Source organism: Cyprinus carpio, chromosome B7 (assembly GCF_018340385.1).
Source record: "Cyprinus carpio isolate SPL01 chromosome B7, ASM1834038v1, whole genome shotgun sequence".
In the NCBI taxonomy this organism is placed as follows: Eukaryota; Metazoa; Chordata; class Actinopteri; order Cypriniformes; family Cyprinidae; genus Cyprinus; species Cyprinus carpio.
In genome coordinates, this window is record NC_056603.1 from 36,093,632 (window position 1) to 36,116,743 (window position 23,112).

The following is a 23,112-nucleotide window of genomic DNA, read 5'->3' on the forward strand; positions in this document are numbered from 1 at the left end:
CCTCAAGTGAAGGTGCTAGAGCAGTCAGATCAATCATTCCCTGCCAGTCATCCCCTTCAGGGCACTGAAGTGGCTCCTTTAGTGACACCAGAGTCCAGTCTCGAGAGACTGGTTCCCTTAGTAGACTTTCTGGCAGTCTGGAATCTTCTGCCAAATGTCTCACAATGGGTCCTGCACACTGTAGAGAGAGGTTACAGAATTCAGTTTGGTTCTCGTCCACCTCGCTTCAATGGGGTCATTCCACACTGGTGGGCCCCGAGCAGGCTCTGGTACTGGAATACGAAGTAGACACTCTCTTGAGAAAGGAGGCCATAGAACGTGTTTCTCCTCTCGAGAGAGAGTCAGGGTTCTACAGCCGTTACTTCATCATTCCGAAGAAGGATGGAGGGTTGCGTCCGATCATAGATCCGCGTCTTCTGAAGTGCCCTATCAAACGGTTTTGGTTCAAGATGCTCACGATCAAACAAATTGTGTCTAAAATCCGGTCTGAGGACTGGTTTGTCACGATAGATCTCAAGGACGAATACTTCCATGTATCCATCCTTCCTCAACACAGGAAGTTCCTGAAGTTTGCTTTCAGGGGCGAAGCATACCAGTATCCGGTTCTCCAGTTTGGTCTGGCACTCACACCCCGCACTTTCACCAAGTGTGTGGATGCTGCCTTGGCTCCACTGCGACTCCAAGGCATCCGCATACTTAATCACATCGATGATTGGTTGATATTAGCTCAGTAAGAGCACAGGGCAGTTTGGCATCAAGATGTCATCCTCGCCCATATGAAAGAGCGGGGGTTTTGGCTAAACACCAAGAAAACTGGACCACTTATCTGGGCGTGGTGTGGGATTCGACGACGATGCAGGCACAATTGTCTCCTGCTCGTATCAAAGCAATACAGCCATGAGGGGAGTGAGAGAAAGCCAGTCACTCACGGTCAAACAGTTTCAAAGACTGTTGGGACTGATGGCAGCTGCATCCAGCGTGATACAGTAGGTGGCCAACCAGAACATGCTTTTTACCACTGTAGGTGCGGCAGTGGTATTCACCAATGCAAATGTTGTACTTATGAAGTTATGGGCATTTCTCATTTAGAACAAATTCAAGCAGGATAAATGTCAAGTCTATGAGCCTCTGCTTATATTTACACTAAGCTAAGTATTACACCATATTTTAATTTGAAAAATTTAACAGGTGTGCAGCATTATTTATATTACATAAATCATGTGTTATATTACCTTAAAGAAATGATGGTTTACTTTGCATCAGAGCATTAAATGTGGTAGCCTATTTCTGGCTAGGCTACATAGGTCTACATGGATTCTAAATGTCAATATTCTTACATTACTTAATATTTGTTACAAATACATTTTTAATTTATATATTAAAATTCCTTTAATAAAACAGTATGCATTTTTGTTGTGTAGTTAATTTTTTGTTATTTGTTTGTTGTTTTTTTTTTTGAAGAACTACGTGGGGAAAAGATATCTGTTCACTAATTAAGAAGTTGTTGCGTAGCCTATTTTATGAATTCTTTCCTTTATTTTAGTAAAACGTGAGGCACTGTATAGTTTTGCTCCCATTATTTAGGCCTAACTAAAACAAGAAATGGATAAATTAAACTTGGCACGATTTAGCTAAATCTTTGAAACTGAAAATAAGGGACGAAATAATAAAATGTCCGTTAAACTCAAGTTCTCTCATTATAATCATGCTGATGACTGATAGCCTACTGGTAGGTCTATATACTCCTGTGATCTGTTTCAGGCTTTACGTATCATAACATTTTAGAAATTAATTTATTCTAATAACATTTTAGAAATTGCATTTTTTGCTGAGATTCAGCCCTGTGTGGGTCAGAAATGCACAGGCGGACTGAAGGACAAATCGTCAAAACTAATTTAAATGTCATATAATGTTTATTGTCACTATTTTAGAGTCATTCTATATTTTGGGGTACATTTCATGTCAGCCAAAAAGTCAGAAAATCAGTATTCTTTTTTGATAAATAAATTAGGTGGTTGAATAATATATCCCCTTAATGTGCTTAATCAATTGTTTGGCAAGCTTAAGCTCTAATGACTTTTTAAATATTTTAATGAAAATTAACATTTGATTCATTATTTTGTCAACTGTGTTACAGACAAATGTTATGTCAAATGAAACATGATGTTTGATTCCACATTTGTTTGAAAGTTTTTGAGTCTATTCACCAGAGTTTTTAAGGTTATCTGTCAGATTTGAAAATATGAATTTCGGGCTTCATAATGGGTGTACTTTGGGATGCTATCATGAAAGATTATATTTTCTTTAACATAAATCCACAGTATGCTGAATTTAGTGTTATTTACCATCCTCACCAGAGTCATCCATCTCTAGAGATATCCCCATCTTTTTTTCTGATGGATTAGTTCACATTTAAAATATTTATAACATAAAAACCACACATAACACAGTTGACAAAGTAACACAGTTGACAGGTAAGAATGAACTTAGTATCCATAAAGCATTTTAAACACACACTCATTATAATATATATGTATTCCTATGTAATTTCTGTGTAATGACAATAGTTTGTGAATATTTATTTTTAGCAACAACACTCAGTGGGAGCATAAATTGATACTGAATTACCAACATTGTCAACCATGTTAATCCTTGTCAATTGTGTTACAGTTGATGGGTAACAGTTGACATTTCGGCCATTTTTGGTCCCTTGTGCAAACTGCTGACCTTGGAATAGTTAGTACATGACCTTGATTAACTTGTTTTTATATTCTTTTTCTACATATTTATAAATATAACATATAATATAACACAGTTGACAGTCAATTAATCTACTCTATGTGCAGACAATAATAAGGATAAAATATTGAAGAGGTGAAGTTATGACTTTCCAGACTGTCTTCAAATTTCCTTCCAAAAAAGGTAAATACATCAGGTGATGTTGACATGTGACTTGTGGGTAGTATGATTGTTTAGTTTTTTTTGTGAGTAATACAGTTAATGGATGATTTAATGTAGATGCATGAGCAAAAATAAAAAATACAATTTAAAACACCTTTCTCATAATTTAATGATTATTTTGGAGAAATATTTCTAAGAAATATATACAGAAACATGTATTTTTAGAGCTAATCTGAAGAGCAAAAACTCACATTTAGCAAATCAGACAGCATAAAAACAGCACATTCCAGTATAAAACATGCCATTTTTTGCAAGATAAAAGATGGATATTTGTTGAATTTTTGTATTAAATGAATTAGAAATGTCCCCTGATATAAAAGTGATCACTGTCTGAAGTGAAAAATTATTGAAAAATTTGTAAAATTGATAATAGTGTCCATGGACATGACATTTACCCCTAATTATAGACTGACTCATTTAAAATCTTCATGTGTTTCGCATAACTGATGAATAATCTGATGAAAGTTTATTATAGCTACAAATATAATATTTGTTGAATAATTATTGTTTGATAAATAAAATGTGTTTTTGCATAGGCCTAATTCTTGATGAGTTTGATTGACAGCAGTGTTAGCCCAATGTAAATTCGTGCATGTTCACCCATTCAGTTGGACTGTAATTTGCAGCTGCATTAGAAAATGTCAGAAAAACAGCAGCAATGCATAATTCTGTAAAATTAGAAAATATAAAAAAAATGCAAACAGTTTTTCATTCTGTGAAGCCGGGAATGCACTACTGTCAGGACGGTTATTAATGTAATTTGAGCTCAGTGTTTTTAGTCGGTGTTCAAAGTCGTTTGGTATGCGGTGTCTAAAGAATTTAAGACCAGCTGTTGCCAGTCGTCCTTACAAAGATTAGCCTATTTTTTATTTTATTTATTTTTTTTAATAAATTTTGTGACTGACGCCGGCGATTAACTGCACGGGTTTCCTAATTTGTAGGCCTATTAATTTAAATAACGAATTAACAAAAAACAATAAATAAATAAATAAATCAAACATGACATTTCTGAATAAAATAATTTAATACCCTACACTTTAGTTATATCTGATTTGCCATTTTCAATTAACACAGGCCTGTTACATTCTTCTCATTAGCCTATTAGGCCTATTATTATTAAGTTACTTTTATTATTAAATTAATATTACAATTAATTTGCTCCGCAATAATTATAGCGCATCACCGCATAATGGATGTGTTGTGAGGATAATAAAGATTAGGCTGAATGAATGAATGAATGAAGGCTAGCTTATTCCTCATTGAAAATGTTTTTTAAAAGTTCTTTCAAAACGGGTTTATTATACAATGAATCATAGGCCTATAATTAAATGATTAACACTGCAATCATCAATGAAAAAGCTTTATTTCAAGTACCGAATTAAAAAAAAAAAAAAAAAAAAAAAAGCAATTGGGGGTTCAGTGCCTTGCTCAAGGGCACTTCAGCCATGGGTATTGAGGGTGGAAGAAAGCGATGTTCATTAACTCCCCCCACCTACAACTTCTGCCGGCACTGAGACTTGAACCTGCAACCTTCAGGTCCAACTCTCTAACCCAGGGATAGGCAACGTTGGTCCTGGAGTGCCGCTGTCCTGCAGAGCTTAGCTCTAACCCTAATCAAACACACCTGAACAAGAAAGAAGAAAGCCGTAGTGTTTACAACTGTGACGACAAGCGCTTATCAGGATCAACTAAACACTGGAATTTCAAAAGTATGTGAAATATTTAAAGTTCGTGGCACAGAATCTTTCAAATACGTCCGAGAGTTTTACACACCGGTCTGTGATTGTGGCAACATTTCCATGCCCCGAAACGTGACGCTGAACGAAACGAACTGTGATTGGTTGACATTTCAGACAAACGGCCTCATGGGTGGGCCTTGGCCAAAGAAAGCTACCATGAATTCTGGCTACGCGAGACTATATATGTATATACTGCCTATTGCTGAGAACAGTGTTTTCAGAAATAATTTTAGAATTTTAGTTGGATATACTGTGGCTGATTTGTAGATTTTGTATGTCCTTTTGTTATTTTCTTCATTTATTTATTTATTTATTTATTTATTTAATGACGGCCAATTCTGACTGTGAACAGAACAAGTGTGACGATTTTTAAAACCATTTAGTCTTTTCTAATCATACAAGTTTTTTTGTTTTTACATGGCAAGTGCCATCACATTCCGATAAAGTAAATATTAATAATAATAAGTCATATTTCATTTTTGTCACATGAATTTCTGGGTTCTTCCAGATGCTGGCTTTTACAAGTAAGATCTTCCAGGAACCTCTTTAATGTTAACAGATCTTACAATAACCTTTTTTTTTTAATTGAGTTCCTCCCAGGAAACTCCAGAGCACTTTGAGGTCTCAGTGTACTGAAAGGGTGACTCCAGAACCTCAGAACTGGAAACAAAGTGCTTCAAGGATCGCATGAGATCCTGCATGAACTGCAAAGACTATAATGGTTCCTCCAGGAACCCTATTATGAGGAAAAAGCGCTTTGAGGCACTTAATACATTTTTAAGTTCCTAGAGTACTCAAAAGGATGAGGCACCTTTAGTTTTTACAGTGATAAATAAGTGAGTGATTTTGTTGTTTTTACAGAATTTGAATATTCTCTACAAATGTGTGTGTATGTATAGATATATATACACACAGTATATACACTGTTTGCAAAAGTATTTTTTATTATTTTAAGTGTTCATTTAAGTCTGCGCGGTGGGGGGTGGGGGGTAAGTGAGCCCTAGAACCACTTAAATAAAAGGACATGATTTACCAGCTCGATTAGGGAAAAACTACTCATGGGAAGATCGCAGCTGATGACATCATCATCCAGCCCCAGCCCGAAAACAGACACCGAGAGCAGAATCCAACCAGCTCACCTGGTTGGAGAACTCCAGGAATTCCTTCACATACGCCTCCAACTTCCAACAGCCCTGCCGCAGACACCACAGTCTGTCTTCAGCCATAGTATTGGTGCAGGTCCGGTATTCTGTCACACTTCTGCACTACTGAGTGGAGCGAGGAACGGAGGGAGACAAGGAGTTCAGCAATCCAGAGAGATTTAATGAACATTCGGAAACATAGAATACTCACATAGAGCTTAAACATTGACAAACAATACCGGACATTGAACTGAACTCGGGGAATACTATTTAAAGACATGACTAGATAAGGGGAGGACGAGGAACATCTGGGACTAATGAACATAAATGGGAAACACTTGGGATCAAATCATTGAACAACAAGAGAAGCATAAACACAGACAAAACATGGGACAGAGTCTGATGACACGCAAATTATTTAGACAACCCAACAGAGCTCATATTGTCAGTTCTACATAGATTACTTGATATTTGGATGAAAATAAACCCAAGGCCGCATTTTATTCTTTAAAATCTTATTTGTAATTATTACAGAACTTAATTATTACAGAACACTGTTAACGTGTTACTGTTATTGTCTGTGGTAGCACTTTGAGATTTGTAAAGTACAATAAAAAGAACGTGCAATATTATTTTTCTTACACATACTACTACTACTAAGAGTAAATGTAGTAGTAATATTAGTATGAAATAATAGTAGTTAATACAGTAATACGTACAGTAGACCTACATAGTACTAAAATGTGTTACAAATAATAATTGTATTATATATTATACATTTTATTTTAACATTTTTACTTTAACACTTTATTTTGTTAGAAAACATTAAGTATCCCAGAATGGTACAATAACACAGAAAATAAGAGCAAGCTGTAAATATTATAAAATAATGCTATCTTTCGACACTAATTTTGATCAAATCAAACACTGACTAAGCTAGCAATAATAGGTTATGCACCACGTGTTTGAAAATAACTGGGGAGAACAAAAATCACAGCTTATTTTGTCGAACTATCTATCTAAACTCATTAAATGCATTAAATGCATTAAATACTAAAACAGGCTATTCGTTTGTTGGTTTAATAAGATGTCACATTGATTTATGCCATAAAACCTGGTAACTTTCAGGAATCGCTTTAATAAAATTAATAACCTTACTCACGTGTCCGATGTTGCTACTTGCTAGCAGTTTTATAATGTTGAAAATTATTACGCTACACACGCTACAAAACAAATGTTCATCCAAACAGCAGGATGCACTGTCTGAAAAAAAAAAAAAAAAAAAAAAGATAGTTCTGGAAGTGCTGACTTGCATTCTCAGACTTGCACTCTCAGACACTTGCTCTTCTGGTAGTGACATTACTTGCAGTCTTTATTTTATATTTTGTTCTATTTATTTATTATTTTTTGTTTGAATCTCTCAACATTTTACAACAGCAGCCAGGTGTTGAAGACAAGAAAAAAGAAACTAAATTACGAAGTCACTTGCAATCGCCACTTGCATTCTCAGCTACCTGCGACATCACTTGCAATCAACAGAAATCGTGCATGTTGCCAATGGAGACAAGACGCTGTGGTGATTAAACGATTAAAACTAATTTAGTACCGTCACGTACAGGGGTCCTGCAAGAAAAAAACAAGACCCGCAAATCCGCAGCCACAAAACAGCAGAATATGAATGCAATGCGCAAAGTCTCTCAGTAAGTGTTTTCCTCCCGTAGAAAACATAAACACTTAAAATGGCTTAATGTATTAAGATGCTATTCAAATATCAAATTCAATATAGTTTATTAATATAATGAATAATGTATAAAACATGGCAAAACATGCGCAAAACATGGCATAATGTGGGATTATAATAGACTAAGAAGATAAAGAAGAAACTCAATATGCTCCTCATTATTAAAATATACATAAACAATATGTACAGGCAACCAGGTGAGCCCAGAATAAATGCAACATGCTAAGTTTCACGTTAAGCGTTTTTTCATATAGAATAACTGTCTACAGCTCTTTTATTTCATTGTCTTTGTCCATTAAGCTACATTATGTGTTTTATTTATAATGATTTTCTACGGGAGGAAATGAAACGCTTAACGAGAGACTTTGTGCATTGCGTTAATATTCTGCTGTTCTGTGGCCGCTGATTTGCGGGTCTTGTCTTCTTGCAGGACCCTGTACGTTACGGTACTAAATTAGTTTTAATTGTTTAATCACCACAGCGTCTTGTCTCCACTGGCAACATGCTCGATTTTTTTTTCTTGCAAGTTGTGTTGAAGGTATTTGTGTGTGTTGGTGGTGATTGCAAGTGACTTCGTAATTTTGTTTCTTTTTTCTTGTCTTCACCATCTGGCTACTGTTGTAAAATGATGAGAGATTCAAACAAAAAACAATCAATAAATAGAACAAAATAAAAAAGACGGATGTCACTAGCGGAAGCACAAGTGTCTGAGAGTGCAAGTCTGAGAATGCAAGTGCAAGTCTGCAGACAGACCCTTTTCCTATTCTCTGTTCTGAGAGTGCAAGATTTGGTTGTTCGGCGTGCCATGCGAGTGCGACGCTCAAGAGATGTGGTGAGGGGTTACATCATTTATTCTTGTTTGTCTATTTTTTCTTCATTACAAATCTAGTTTGTTTTTATTTTGTATCATTGCATGTAAAAAATAATTCACTTTGTTATATGAAAAATGTGAAACTGCAATCTTCTTTGCAATCTATAGCATTTTATAATTATTTGTACAATTTAACTTAACCTGCCTTTATCTTTATTATTGAATGCATAAGCGATTTAAAAAAAAAAAAAAAAAAAAAATATGAGAGTAATTAAAACATGTTTATGACTGCGACTGTCGCAGTGCGACAGGAACACTAATGATCAAAGAATAGGAGCGGCAGATCATTTTAAAATATCTAATAGCCTTCAAATTACAGGTTTATATTTCAGGTTTTGACTGCAAATGTCACATCCTTAACTACTGGAATTCGATTGGTTGACAGCAAATTACAAATATTAAATGGAACGGTAAAGTAACGTTATTAACCAGTTAATGCTAGCGAACTGCAGAACACACACGTCTGTATTAATCATTTTAGGCCTATATATATATATATATATATATATATATATATATATATATATATATATATATATATATATATATATATATATATATATGGCCTATTTTATTATAAAAGTAAAAAAAAAAAAAAAAAAAAAAAACAGCAATCCTGAACCAGTGTAGCTGAAATCACTGACTAGCTTCTACGACTGGAAGGATTAACTTGATAAACATTGCGTGTTTGCACACGCAAGACAGACGTGCCCTTCATTCATCTCACTTTGCAATAATAAAAATAACAGTCACCATGCAGATCATTTTTGTGTTTATTATAGTGTCCAAATGCTTATCTTATATAGGCTTAATAATTAATTTTATTTATTTATTTATTTATTTAGCTATAATAATATACGACTTTTTTTTAATATGAACCAAAGTGCGAGCATACATTATTAACATTTTATGTACGATTATTAACGTCATATGTCTGTATGAGCAAAAATGACGGTGTAGCCTACTTGTCTCCACCTGGGGGCAGCGTTTCATATTTTATTGAAGCTTCCCCGGCCGCCATTGATTAGCGGACCCCCACCTGCTGTTAGCATTCCATTGACTCCCATTCATTTTGGCGTCTCTTTGACAGCGAATAACTTTACATCTGAGGCGTTTAAAGACTCCATCTGTCCATTAATTATTTCTAAAGAAACATGAAAATGTATAAAAGGCTCCATTACCTTGTATCTTATGTTATGGCCCCGTAGAAGCAGTTTTTGTAAAAATAGGCTAACGATTGCATCATAACCTGCGACTCTCTGTCGCACATTAGAGAAATTACCGTATGGACAGGAGGAGAAGCTCGCAGGCAATCTTTTACGGTCTATAAGACAATCGGGGGGATTGTGATTATGCAAAATGACAAAATTATTAAACAGAATACTTACCAAAATTTGCTCCTGTTCACGCTCGCCGTCTCTGCACGATTCGGTGGGTGATTCAGATTTCTTTGGCACAGCTATTAGATGACTTACATTTGCCAGACAGGTTGCTCACGTCACATCTACATCATCAAACTCAGTTTGAGTCTGTGCAGTACGCTCGACCCCCAGGAAGTGCGTGCTTCTAATTGACTTCACTTGTCTCCGTTGAATCCAATGGGGTCGCTGTGTCCATTTCTTTTACTGTCTATGGTCTCCACTGAAGAACAAAATGAAGTGATCACGCTGGCGCCTCATGCATTAAGCATGCTTCAGCTTCCACTCTCAGCACAAATACTTAGATATATGCCTAACAGCGCACTTTTATTTAGGTTAAATGTTTAAGCTAATGTGACGGGATGGTAAGGCGGATAGAAATTAATCACCAAAATGAACAAGAAAAGTTCACTTTAAGCAAAATTCAAATAACCTCTTAAGGTAGCCAACTACGCCACCTCGGGACTTTCACCCAAGGATATATAAACACTTACAGGTTTGTTGTACCCAGAGAGGACTGAGACAGTTCTGTCAATTAAAACCTATTTTTATTCCATGTTCTTAAAAACAATTCACTGATAAATACCTTCCAGACAGTTACCTCTTAATTACCCAAATATATATTCCACATAGAAGGTATTCTAAATCAATAAGGGAAAAAATAAAAAAATAGAAATCAAAACTGCAGGGGGAACCCGGATTGCCAAGGACACTGACAGAAAAGAAAGAATCCCCTAGCCCACCCAATGAGCAATCACTGCAACCACACTAGTGCTCCACACCAAAAGACATTATAAAACTCACACTCCAGCGTGTTTAACACTCCACTAAAAAGATGGGTGGGCAAAGTACCCTCTTTACCAACGTCCTCGGGGAGACCCACAGTACTACAAAAGTTATAAATCCCAATTGGAAAAAAAAACACCCAATATAAAAGATACCTGGGGCAATTACCATATATAACTCCTGGTAAAGGTTTGTGCAATTGTTCACCAGCAAATCTCTGGGCTCAAATTTAATCAACAAAATACAAATGGTATAAGAAAAGAAAAGAAAAGAAATCCACACTGGACAAGAATACGAAAAAAAAATTTTTTACAATGAAGACAAAACAGCAGCATAGTCCAGGTCTGTGTATCCGTCCAATTAAGAACTGGAAACAGGCCGTTAGGCACGTCCCCTCAACAGCATCACCACACTGTATACAAAATGACTGCACACTGCAATATACTCTCGCTGAACTTTGGGCTGTATTTAATGGCTGAGAGTAAACGGAGGGAAAATAAAATGACCTGTACCACACGACTCCACCAGAGAAAGCCAACGAAACAAGCCAGAGGTAACCAGAAATGGCTATACACACCCCCAGCCATTTGTGCGTTCTGCTTTTATTAAAAGAGCAATCATGGTAATGATTAACCAGCCGGTTACTTAACACCGCTCATCACTAGGACAGATTATTCCAGTTTAACACCAGAGGGAGTTAAAGAGAAAAAGTCCCACTCGGCTACAATCCACCCCACCTATTTGAACCACCCACCCATAAATCTCAGCTGCAAGGTCTAAAAAATAAAATGGGGTTAGGCACAATCATCTGAGAATTCATAGCCCCTCTCTCCTTACCCTCCATTGATATGAGCAGATGGTGAAGGTTAGCGTGTTGTCCAGCATTAGCACGAGTGGTCCTCCTCAATCCATTATCCCCCAACTCAGGTGGGGCAAGAAACTACAGCCACAGGTTGCTCGGACTCGATGGTACCATAATTCAGTTGGCTTGGGGGCGAAATTGCCGGGGTGGTAGATGTTCCCAAAACAGGGGTCACCAGTGCTAGTCCGGCTTGAATGACAAAATGCGATGTACATGCTTGATCTTACTTAGATCATGGGCTGGTGCAATGGTGTACACTGCTCCCCTTTCGGTGGGGGCTTTTAGCACTTGGTAACAGACAGAATTCCAGCGGTCTTGGATCTTATTGCGGCCTCGAATAGCGTGGTCACGCAGTAGTACCAATTGTCCCTCCTTCAGGGGACTCCCTTGCACATGACGATCATGGTTTCTCTTCTGGGAGTCTGCCGCCACCCTCGTTCGACATCTTGCCCCCTCAAATGCCATCTGAAGTCGAACTTGATGCTCGACGACCCAGTCATGTATACCACCTGCCACAGGGTCCTCAATCCTACCCAGCAGAAAATCAACAGGCAGCTTGGGATGTTGGCCAAACATCAAATAATAAGGGGACTCACCCGTGGACTGATGAAGAGTAGTATAGTAGCAGGAAAGCAACTGAGGGAGAGTTCGCAAAAGATTATGCAGGGTTCGGTTAAACCGTTCACACTGCCCTTTGCCAGCAGGATGATACGGGGTAGTTCATGACTTGGAGACCCTGTATAGGCCGCACAACTGCTGAATCAAAGAGCTCTCAAAACTTCGTCCCTGATCCGAGTGCAGCCAGCTTGGTACCCCGAATTTATAGAACCACTCTGTGACCAGAACTTGAGCCACTGTGGAAGCAAGTTGGTCCCGAGTAGGGACAGCCTGCGTGAATTTTGAGAACACGTCAGTCATAATAAGCACATTTTCCATACCATTTAGGGCCCGCTCAAGGAGGGTGAAGTCAATAGCCAGGATTCCGTTTGGACGTGTGGCAAGGAGATGGTTCATAGGGATACGCATCACTGGCTGGGAATCCTTGGAAACCTGGCATCGATCACACTCCTGACACCACTGCTTCACCTCTGATGACATGCCCGGCCAGTAACACCGCTGGCGAACCAGCTTCAGAGTTTGTTTCACGTCCTGATGTCCATGTCCCTGGTGCAGCTGAGTAAGCACTTCTCCCTTTAATGACATGGGAAGAACCAACTGCTACGCTTCCTCACCCCCATCAGGATGTAATGTACGGCGGTACAACACTCCCTCCTGCTCCACCAGACGATTCCACTGTCTCAGGAGTGATAACACCGGTCCTGCAAGCTTCTGCCGCTCCTCAAACGTCGGTTGGCACCTCTTCCTCAAGAAGACTAACAACTCCTTGATGACAGGGTCCTCCGTCTGCAAGGCACCCAAACTAGCAGGGGAATAACAGGGCAAAACAGAGATGGCTGCTTGAGTTACCTGAAAGGCAGGCTCCACGTGGGCTTGATGCAATGACCCCAGCTCTGGATGGCCCTCCACCATTCCACTTTCAGCAGGTTCCACCTGGACTTGATGCAACGGCCCCAGCTCTAGGTGGTTCTCCACCAATCTTCTTTCAGAAGGATCCACATATTGTCGTGAGAGGGTATCTGCATTTCGATTTACTTTGCCAGATCGGTACTTGATGACATAGTCAAACACAGCTAATTGGGCTACCCACCGGTGCTCAGTTGCTCCCAATTTAGTGGTGGCCAAATGACTTAAAGGATTATTGTCAGTGTACACTAAACACTTCTGGCCCAACAAATATTCGCGAAACTTCTCCATCATTGGCCATTTTAGGACCAGAAACTCCAGCTTCATTGAACTATAATTTGTCATATTACGTTTAGCTGGTCTCAAACTTCGGCTGGCATAAGCAATAGGTCTAACTTTGCCCTCCTGCTCTTGTGAGAGCACAGCGCCCAGACCACGGTGACTGGCATCCACCTCTAAGATGAAGGGTAGAGAGAAGTTAGCATAGGCCAAAACTGGTGCTGTAATGATCTTCCTTTTTAGGCCCTCAAAGCTGTTATCACACTCCTGAGTGCACACGGTGGATAGGCTCTTTCCAGAGCCCTTCCTCTTCTTTGAGCCTACCAATTCGGCCACCAGACGATATAATGGGGCCGCCAAAGCTGCAAAACCCTCCACAAATCGTCTATAATAGCTAGAAAAGCCAAGGAAGGACCTTAACTCAGAGACATGGGTGGGCCTTCTCCACTCAGTCACTGCCTTGATTTTCTTCAGATCTGTGGAGACCCCAGCCCTAGAGATTACATGCCCCAAATAACATACCTCCTGTTTAAAAAAGGAGCACTTCTCAAGCTTTGCTTTCAGGCCTCCGTGTTTAAGCCATGCCAGCACACTTTCTAGTCGTTGTAGATGTTCTGAAACAGAGGGGGAATACACAATGACATCATCCAAGTACAATAACAAAGACTGGCAATGCTGGGCCCCAAACATCCTTTCCATCAGCCTCTGAAAAGTACTTGGGGCATTGCACAGGCCAAATGCTATCCTATTCCACTCGAATAGGCCAAAAGGGGTACAAAAGGAGGTTTTTGGCTTATCTTGTTCGGTAACCGGGACCTGATTTTACCCACTAGCCAAATCCAATGTTGTAAACCACTGAGCACCAGAGAGGGCTTCGAGAGACTCTTCAATTCTTGGGAGGGGGAAGGCATCTTTCCTGGTCTTCCCATTCAATTGAAGGTACTCCACACACATTCTGAGGCTACCATCCTTCTTCTTCACTAATACAATGGGGGAGGCGTAGGGACTACTACTCTCCCGGATGATTTGTGCCTCTAACAGCTGATTAATATGGGCCTTAACGGTTTCATACTCTGAAGGGGGAATATGACGATACCGCTGCCTAACTGGGATCTCATCAAGTAGAGGGATATCATGAGACATCAATGTGGTACAACCCAAATCTGTGTCGTGAGAGTAGAAAACGGAACTATATTTATGCAAAAGCAATCGTACATCACGCTGATCTCGTTCAGAGAGAGGAGACAGATCAAGAGCTTCTATCCTATCCTGGATAGCAGAGGCCTCCAGGGAAAACACAGTTGCGGTAGCAGCCCTAACCTCTTTTACCTCGGCTGGTAGACTAACAATACTGGTTGTAGTAAGAGTACCAATTACAGTGCGGGGATATAGTACAATCTGTCGTTCCCACATTAACTACCGGAATGTATACTGTACTACCAACAACCCAGCTGGTAGCCCAGTACTTGGAGGCTCAAACAAGACAGAAAGCCCACCATAATGGGCAGAACACGTAGCAGGCACCAACTTAATGGAACCCCCTGGAACACGACAAACCCTTTTCCACCATACTCTTACCTGACCTAAAGAATCCATAAAGGGCTCTGCCTTAGCATGATGACACTGCAGCATGAACTGACCTTGGGGCCTGTGTTACCGAACTTCCTGGAGGATCTTTAACTGCCAACACCCCACGCCTAGGCACTACCTTCCCACAAAGCTCCATGTCCACCTCAATGTACCCTACACATGGTATGGCTAGGCCATTGGCAGCCTGAAGCTGTAGCCAATGACAAGACTGAAGTCGGGCTGGCCCAAAAGCGATAAAGTGCTCAGAGAAGAAACCCTCCGTGATGGTGGACACCATCGACCCAGTGTCCACCAAAGATGGCACAACAACACCCCCTAGGACTACATCAACATGAGGACAGGAGGACATTAGTTGAGGTACAGACTCTGCCCCCAAGGTAGCCAGCGAGCCCATCATACCCCCAACCGAACTGTGGCTCAACAGCTCGGTGGGTATTAGTTTTCTGACTGCCGGACCACATAACCGGAAGCACCCCCCAAAGGGGGCAAGCCAGAAGAGGAATGGGACCGAGAAGAAACTCTCTCCCAATCACACTCTCTGGCATAATGGCCCGGTTTCTGACATCGCCTAAAAATAACAGAGCCCTGCTGTTGGGAAGGGCCCCGGCTACGCTGTCTCTGTAACAACAAAAATTTGGGTAAACTGGTCTAATTGGCGTTGCTGCTGTTTCAACATCTCTTTTAACTCTACTAGTTCTGAGCTAGATGTAACCCCAGGGGTGAGTACGCTTCCCTGAACCCCACACTGGATTTTTACAGGGTCCTCCCTTTCCTCCTGCGATCGGTATTTAATCTCCTCCCTCGCTTCCCCTTCTAAGTGATCATACATAAAAAACACATGATCCACAGAAGATAAGTGACGACCACGCACACTAGCCTCTACTTCTTCCACCCATTCAGGCAGAATTAAACCACCCCTACCTCTAAACATTGAACACCGCCATTCCTTAGGGACATACACCACTCTCTCAGTGGCCGTGGAACTAGTAGAGGGAACACTGAGAGCCGGGACGTTACTGCTTGTTGGGCCTATGGCTGCTGCTTGACGCAGTCACGCATTATCTGCCTCCAAACGGGCTACCAGCTCCTGCAATTGTTGCAGGTCCTCTGCCATGAGGCTGCAAGAAAAACAGAAAGATGACAAATAACAAAAAAAAAAAAAAAATACCCAGTAAACCTAATGGAGCCCTCTGCTGCTTTGTCTTTCCATAAACCATTTCAAACTTGAACAGAACTTCTCAGCCTCAACTGGGAAAGCATCCTGCCGACTACGCCAGATTGTGACGGGATGGTAAGGCGGATAGAAACTAATAACCAAAATGAACAAGAAAAGTTCACTTTAAGCAAAATCTCAAATAACCTCTTAAGGTAGCCAACTACGCCACCTCGGGACTTTCACCCAAGGATATATAAACACTTACAGGTTTGTTCTACCCAGAGAGGACTGAGAAAGTTGTCAATTAAAACCTATTTTTATTCCATGTTCTTAAAAACAATTCACTATAAATAACTTCCAGACAGTTACCTCTTAATTACCCACATATATATTCCACATAGAAGGTATTGTAAATCAATAAGGGAAAAAAAAAAAAAAAAAAAAAAAAAAAATAGATATCAAAACTGCAGGGGGAACCCGGATTGCCAAGGACACTGACAGAAAAGAAAGAATCCCCTAGCCCACCCAATGAGCAATCACTGCAACCACACTAGTGCTCCACACCAAAAGACATTTTAAAACTCACACTCCACCGTGTTTAACACTCCACTAAAAAGATGGGTGGGCAAAGTACCCTCTTTACCAGCGTCCTCGGGGAGACCCACAGTACTACAAAAGTTATAAATCCCAATTGAAAAAAAAACACCCAATATAAAAGATACCTGGGGCAATTAACATATATAACTGCTGGTAAAGGTTCGTGCAATTGTTCACCAGCAAATCTCTGGGCTCAAATTTAATCAACAAAATACAAATGGTATAAGAAAAGAAAAAAAACTCCACAAACAATTTTCCACACGGGACAAGAATACAAAAAAAAAAAAAAAAAAAAAAAAAAAACATTTACAATGAAGACAAAACAGCAGCGTAGTCCAGGTCTGTGTATCCCTCCGATTAAGAACTGGAAACAGGCCGTTAGGCACGTCCCCTCAACAGCATCACCACACTGTATACAAAATGACTGCAAGCTGCAATATACTCTCGCTGAACTTTAGAATGAACTTTGGGCTGTATTTAATGGCTGAGAGTAAACGGAGGGAAAATAAAATGACCTGAACCACACGACTCCACCAGAGAAAGCCAACGAAACAAGCCAGAGGTAACCAGAAATGGCTATACACACCCCCAGCCATTTGTGCGTTCTGCTTTTATTAGAAGCGCAATCATGGTAATGATTAACCAGCCGGTTACTTAACAACGCTCATCACTAGGACAGATTATTCCAGTTTACCACCAGGGGGAGTTAAAGAGAAAAAGTCCCACTCCGTTACACTAACATTGTGCTTTAAGTGTTTATTATTTACAGATTTTATTTTAAGGAAGTCGTGATGATTTGAGAATGCTAAATTGATCAAACGTGTTTAACCAATAGTCACTTAAAAAACAACAACAACAACTTGAATTTAACAAACAAAAAATGTTACAAACATTTTTCTAAATTAATTAATTATGAAACAATAAGAAATATAACATTGCAATTAAAAATAAAACGGACATATTTTAATGGCTGCAACAGCAGTGTAATTAGGAAGCGAGAGAGAGAGAAAAAAAGACATAGGCTCCAGTCATACTCGTGCAGAGAATACACTGTTGGCCAAGGGCCGGCTACAGGACCTATGTTTGAGGCCAGTGCAGGTCTATATCAGATTTATGTATTTGGAAATGTTGTGAATCAGGGTTGTTTTCTAATTAAATGAGAAAATTCTTAAGTTGTATTCTGTTGTCTAATTCATATTCATATATATATATATATATATATTATTTACATTTTACAGATCCCCCCAATCTCTCCACACCCAAACTCTGTATGCTAAACTGTATTATTATCAGGGACATAATTTTCAGCATCTCATGGGCTCTGTATACGGGAATAAATGTATTAAAAAAGGCCAGATAACGAATAAGTATGTGTGACCTGCTGAAACACATCAGGGAATTATTAAATGTACTGTAAGTTTCAAGCATTTCATAATTTGTGGCATTAATGTGAGTGCCAAAATATGTGTTAGCACAAGGCCTAGCCTATAACACTCATCAATAAGCCACATTTTCAATCTTTTTTTTTTTTTATGGCATAGGCTAATGCACACCTCCTTAAATGTAATCTAAACATTTCAAGTTAATATTCTACTTTTTGTACGATTTCTAGGTGTTTTAAATGTCACAGTTTTAGCCTATTAATCTTGATTTCTCATATTTTTTTTTTTTTTATTTACACTTATTGTTTTTATTTTTATGGTGTGAGTCAGAGTAAATTGCGATGCTAATAGAGTGTCATGAACGTGCAGCCTTGTACAGAGAGGATCATTTCATTCAAAAACTTAGATTGAAATGAAAGACCCTTAATACAACATAAGGAAATTGTGTAGTTTTAATGGTTTAATAATGACTGTTTAATAACCATAACATGCATTAAGAGCCTTTATATATATATTTTTTTTTTTCTGATGCATTAGGCTGCAGTCTATGACTATCACACGTTTTGAAATTAACTTTCTAAAATTATTTTTAAATTTATTTTCTGATTTTTAAGGATGTTGTATTATATAATAATGCTATTGTTTTATCTGATCTTCGTTTACAAAACAAAATATACATTTCAGTCAGTTTGCAAACTGTCCCTTTGCGCCACCTGGCGGTAGTTTCGTGAACAACTTCAACACGCAACTGACTTGCAGTTAATGCCGTGGTACTGTGGCAGCAGTGCACGTGATGGTAATAGGCATTTTGGTTGGCCACCTACTGTACCTTTTGGTCTGCTGTACATGAGACCCCTGCAGTGGTGGCTCAGGACCAAGGGGTTTTCCCCGAGGGGCAACCCGCTCCACATGATCAAGGTCATGCGCCGATGCTTCCGTGCCTTAGACATGTGGAAGAAACCTTGGTTCCTGTCTCAAGGGCCAATGTTGAGGGCTCCTTGTCGTCATGTGATGCTAATGATGGATGGCTCCCTCACAAGTTGGGGGGCGGTCCTTTTGGGGGAGCTCGACCTGGTGGAAGTGGATCTATTTGCGTCGCAGGAAACGACACATTGTCAACTCTGGTACTCCCTAAACGCATCTAGCCCCGCTCGGGCTGGATGCCATGGTGCAGATGTGGCTGAGGGTTCATCTGTATGCATTTCCCCCAATCACTCTGCAACAGGGAGTTCTGGAGAGTGTACGCCAGTACGGGGTCAGTCTGCTGCTAGTAGCCCTGTTTTGGCCGGCCGGAGTATGGTTCTCGGACATTGTGTCCCTCCTCAATGGCTCTCCGCTGGCGATTCCGATCAGGAAAGACCTCCTCTCTCATGCGGGGGGCACCATCCTTCACCCCCACCCGGTGTTATGGAAACTATGGGCATGGCCCCTGAGGGGACACAGCAAATAGCATCCGGTCTTTCATGTTGAGACCATACTTCAGTCCAGAGCTACTCCCACGAGGAAACTGTACACCTTAAAGTTGAAGCTTTTCACTTTTTGGTGCTATGACGACCCTGAGTCTCCTGATCCTATTGGAGCAGAGAGTGGAAGATTTTGATTGGGTGTCAACCTGTTAACTGATTGTTAGTTTGAGTATTTAAGAGTGTTCTGAGTTATTTGGGGTAGGCACTCCTGGTTGGATAGTTCTCTCAGGAGTGTCTCTTTCTGACTCCTTTATTGTTTGTTTCTTTTGGCATTTGTTATATTATGTAGTTAAAGTTTTGTTGTTGTTATATTAATTTAATTATTTTCATTAATTCCCCTAGATTATTGTTTGTCATTATTAATTGTTGTTGTAATAGTTTAATGTAATAAAACAATTTGTTTTGATTAGACTTTGTTGTCTGATCCCTCTGTTATGTTGCAACCTTAAACGAGTGGGTCGTAACAGTGCGGACAGCAATGCAAGACCCAGTCAACTGCCCACCTATTAGTTACACGTTTCTTCCATGGCACACGGAGGCTGAGGCCAGTACAGTGCACCAAGGTGCCCTCATGGGAGCTGGTGGTGGTTCTGGATGCTTTTTGCAATGCTCCTTTTGAACCCATTGAAGATGTCTCTGACAAGCTCCTAACACAGAAGACAGTCTTCCTCCTTGCTGTATCCTCGCTGAAGAGGATAGGGGACCTTCAGGCACTCGCAGAGTCCCATAGAGTCCCATAGTACTGCGAGCATTCTATCCTCCCCCCTTCCAGGAAGCAGGTCAGGAAAGACTCAATCTGCTCTGCACTGGACACTTACGTCCACAGAGCTGCCTAGTGGTGTATAAGGCAGATCAGTTATTCATTTGCTTCGGTCCACCTAAGAAAGGGGTTCCAGCGACCAAGCAAACCATGAGTCTATGGGTGGTTCAGACCATCACACTGGCCTACAAGTCCTTTGGCCTCCCGTAACCGATGGGGGTAAGAGCGCACTCGACCCGGTGTATGATGCCCTTCAAGACCTTATCAGTGGGCGTGGCCCTCCAGAATATTTGTGCTGCGGCGGTCTGGTCCTCTCCGCACAGTTTGGACCTGACACCAACCCCAGGGTCCCGAGTTCTCACGTCTTGATTTGCTCGCCAGACACACATCAGACAGGTACTTGCTTGTATGGCGCAGTGGGTATTCTTGTTCCCAAAGCGTTCGACGCAGCTTGAGTTCGTGAAGGGGAACGTCTCGAGGTTGCATATGTAACCATGGTTCCCTGAAGGGAACGAGACGCTGCGTCTCCCTGCCATACTCCATACATCACTGCAGGTGCTCGCTTCCACAGAAGTTAACATGTGTTTGCCAGATGCGCCTTTATGCTTTCTGGATGCTCACATCACCCCGCTCGTGATGTCTCACTTCTCCATTGGACTGATTACACACAAGCTTCAGAATGTGGTCTCACCGATGGCGTTTCCAAAGCATTCAAAGCAGCGTCTCGTTCCCTTCAGGGAACCATGGTTACATATGTAACCTTGAGACGTTTTGCCTGTATTTACACTGATTTTTTTTCTTCCTTTTTTTAAAATATAGCTTATAGAAACCTTATCCTAAATCATAGTTACATTTGACTGTGGTAGTGAGGAGCCATGCATGATTTTATCTGTGGTTATCAGCTTATTCACATTGTAAAAATAATTAAATTTAGCCCTATGAAAATTAGATGTTAACCTTTTATAGATGTTTGTTTTCCTTTTATAGATCTTGGTGTTGGTAATATGCATTTCAATTTAATTTCTAATTTTATAGGCCTCCCGGAAGGAGATTTGGACAGCTCCCCACCCCTTTGGCCCCTTCAAACTTTCAATTTGATGATCCGTCCCTCAAATTAAGCTAGTTAAATAGCCCTATATATACCCCCATTTTAAATCTATGCTTATGGCTTGGAAAGTTTTTACTATGTCAAAATCATCTGATTTGTCATCTGATTTATAATTTTTACTCCCTCTTTATGAATTGTATCATCTGCATGTTTAAGTTCACGGTTACTGGATTTACAAAGTTGGTCCATGTTTTAAATAGCAGTTTGGAAGTTATAAAGAACTGAAAGAACTGAAGTGAAATCTATAAGAATGATACAGCAGTTTGTTGCATAAATATGTGGGGTGATATGAGAGGGCTATTAAATTCCTCTGGACAGTAAAAATATTATTCATGAGTGGACAGAAGGGCATGATTAAAGGATAATCTTTTTTTTCAGTCATTATTAGTGCTGCTGTGGAGAATTATGAAAAAGATGATGACTGTTTGCTGATGTTTAAACCCCCAGTGTTTGATTGTTTAAAGTCAACTGGAAAGAAGTTGTCAAATTCCAATCTTGTCACTGGTGTTTTTTTTTTTTTTTTTTTGGAACAAAATGGATGGATTTTCTGGGACTTGACAGTTCCCCGAGAGGCTGCAGGTATACCCTGTACAAATGTCTGAACAATAAGCGGACAGGTGACCTCCAGTGGAGGATTGAACATAGAGAAGTAGCCATGAACATACATGTGGTGCATCTTCATGCTAATGTTGTGGTGGGTTGTGCTTTTTGTTTAGAGGTAGAATCATTGTTCCACTTATTTGTGTTATTTATCAGTGCTCACATTAGGGGATCTTTTTTTCTTTTAAGCATCTGTTTGTTTGTTTGTTTGTTTGTTTGTTTTTTGTTTGTCTTTTTGTTTAATGATGTTTTGCATACTATATAAGAGAACAATGAATTGGTTTTGACCAATGTACACTCACCTAAAGGATTATTAGGAACACCATACTAATACTGTGTTTGACCCCCTTTCACCTTCAGAACTGCCTTAATTCTACGTGGCATTGATTCAACAAGGTGCTGAAAGCATTCTTTAGAAATTTTGGCCCATATTGACAGGATAGCATCTTGCAGTTGATGGAGATTTGTGGGATGCACATCCAGGGCACGAAGCTCCCGTTCCACCACATCCCAAAGATGCTCTATTGGGTTGAGATCTGGTGACTGTGGGGGACATTTTAGTACAGTGAACTCATTGTCATGTTCAAGAAACCAAATTTGAAATGATTCGAGCTTTGTGACATGGTGCATTATTCTGCTGGAAGTAGCCATCAGAGGATGGGTACATGGTGGTCATAAAGGGATGGACATGGTCAGAAACAATGCTCAGGTAGGCCGTGGCATTTAAACGATGCCCAGTTGGCACTAAGGGGCCTAAAGTGTGCCAAGAAAACATCCCCCACACCATTACACCACCACCACCCGCCTGTACAGTGGTAACAAGGCATGATGGATCCATGTTCTCATTCTGTTTACGCCAAATTCTGACTCTACCATCTGAATGTCTCAACAGAAATCGAGACTCATCAGACCAGGCAACATTTTTCCAGTCTTCAACTGTCCAATTTTGGTGAGCTCGTGCAAATTTTAGCCTCTTTTTCCTATTGTAGTGGAGATGAGTGGTACCAGGTGGGGTCTTCTGCTGTTGTAGCCCATCCGCCTCAAGGTTGTGCGTGTTGTGGCTTCACAAATGCTTTGCTGCACACCTCGGTTGTAATGAGTGGTTATTTCAGTCAAAGTTGCTCTTCTAT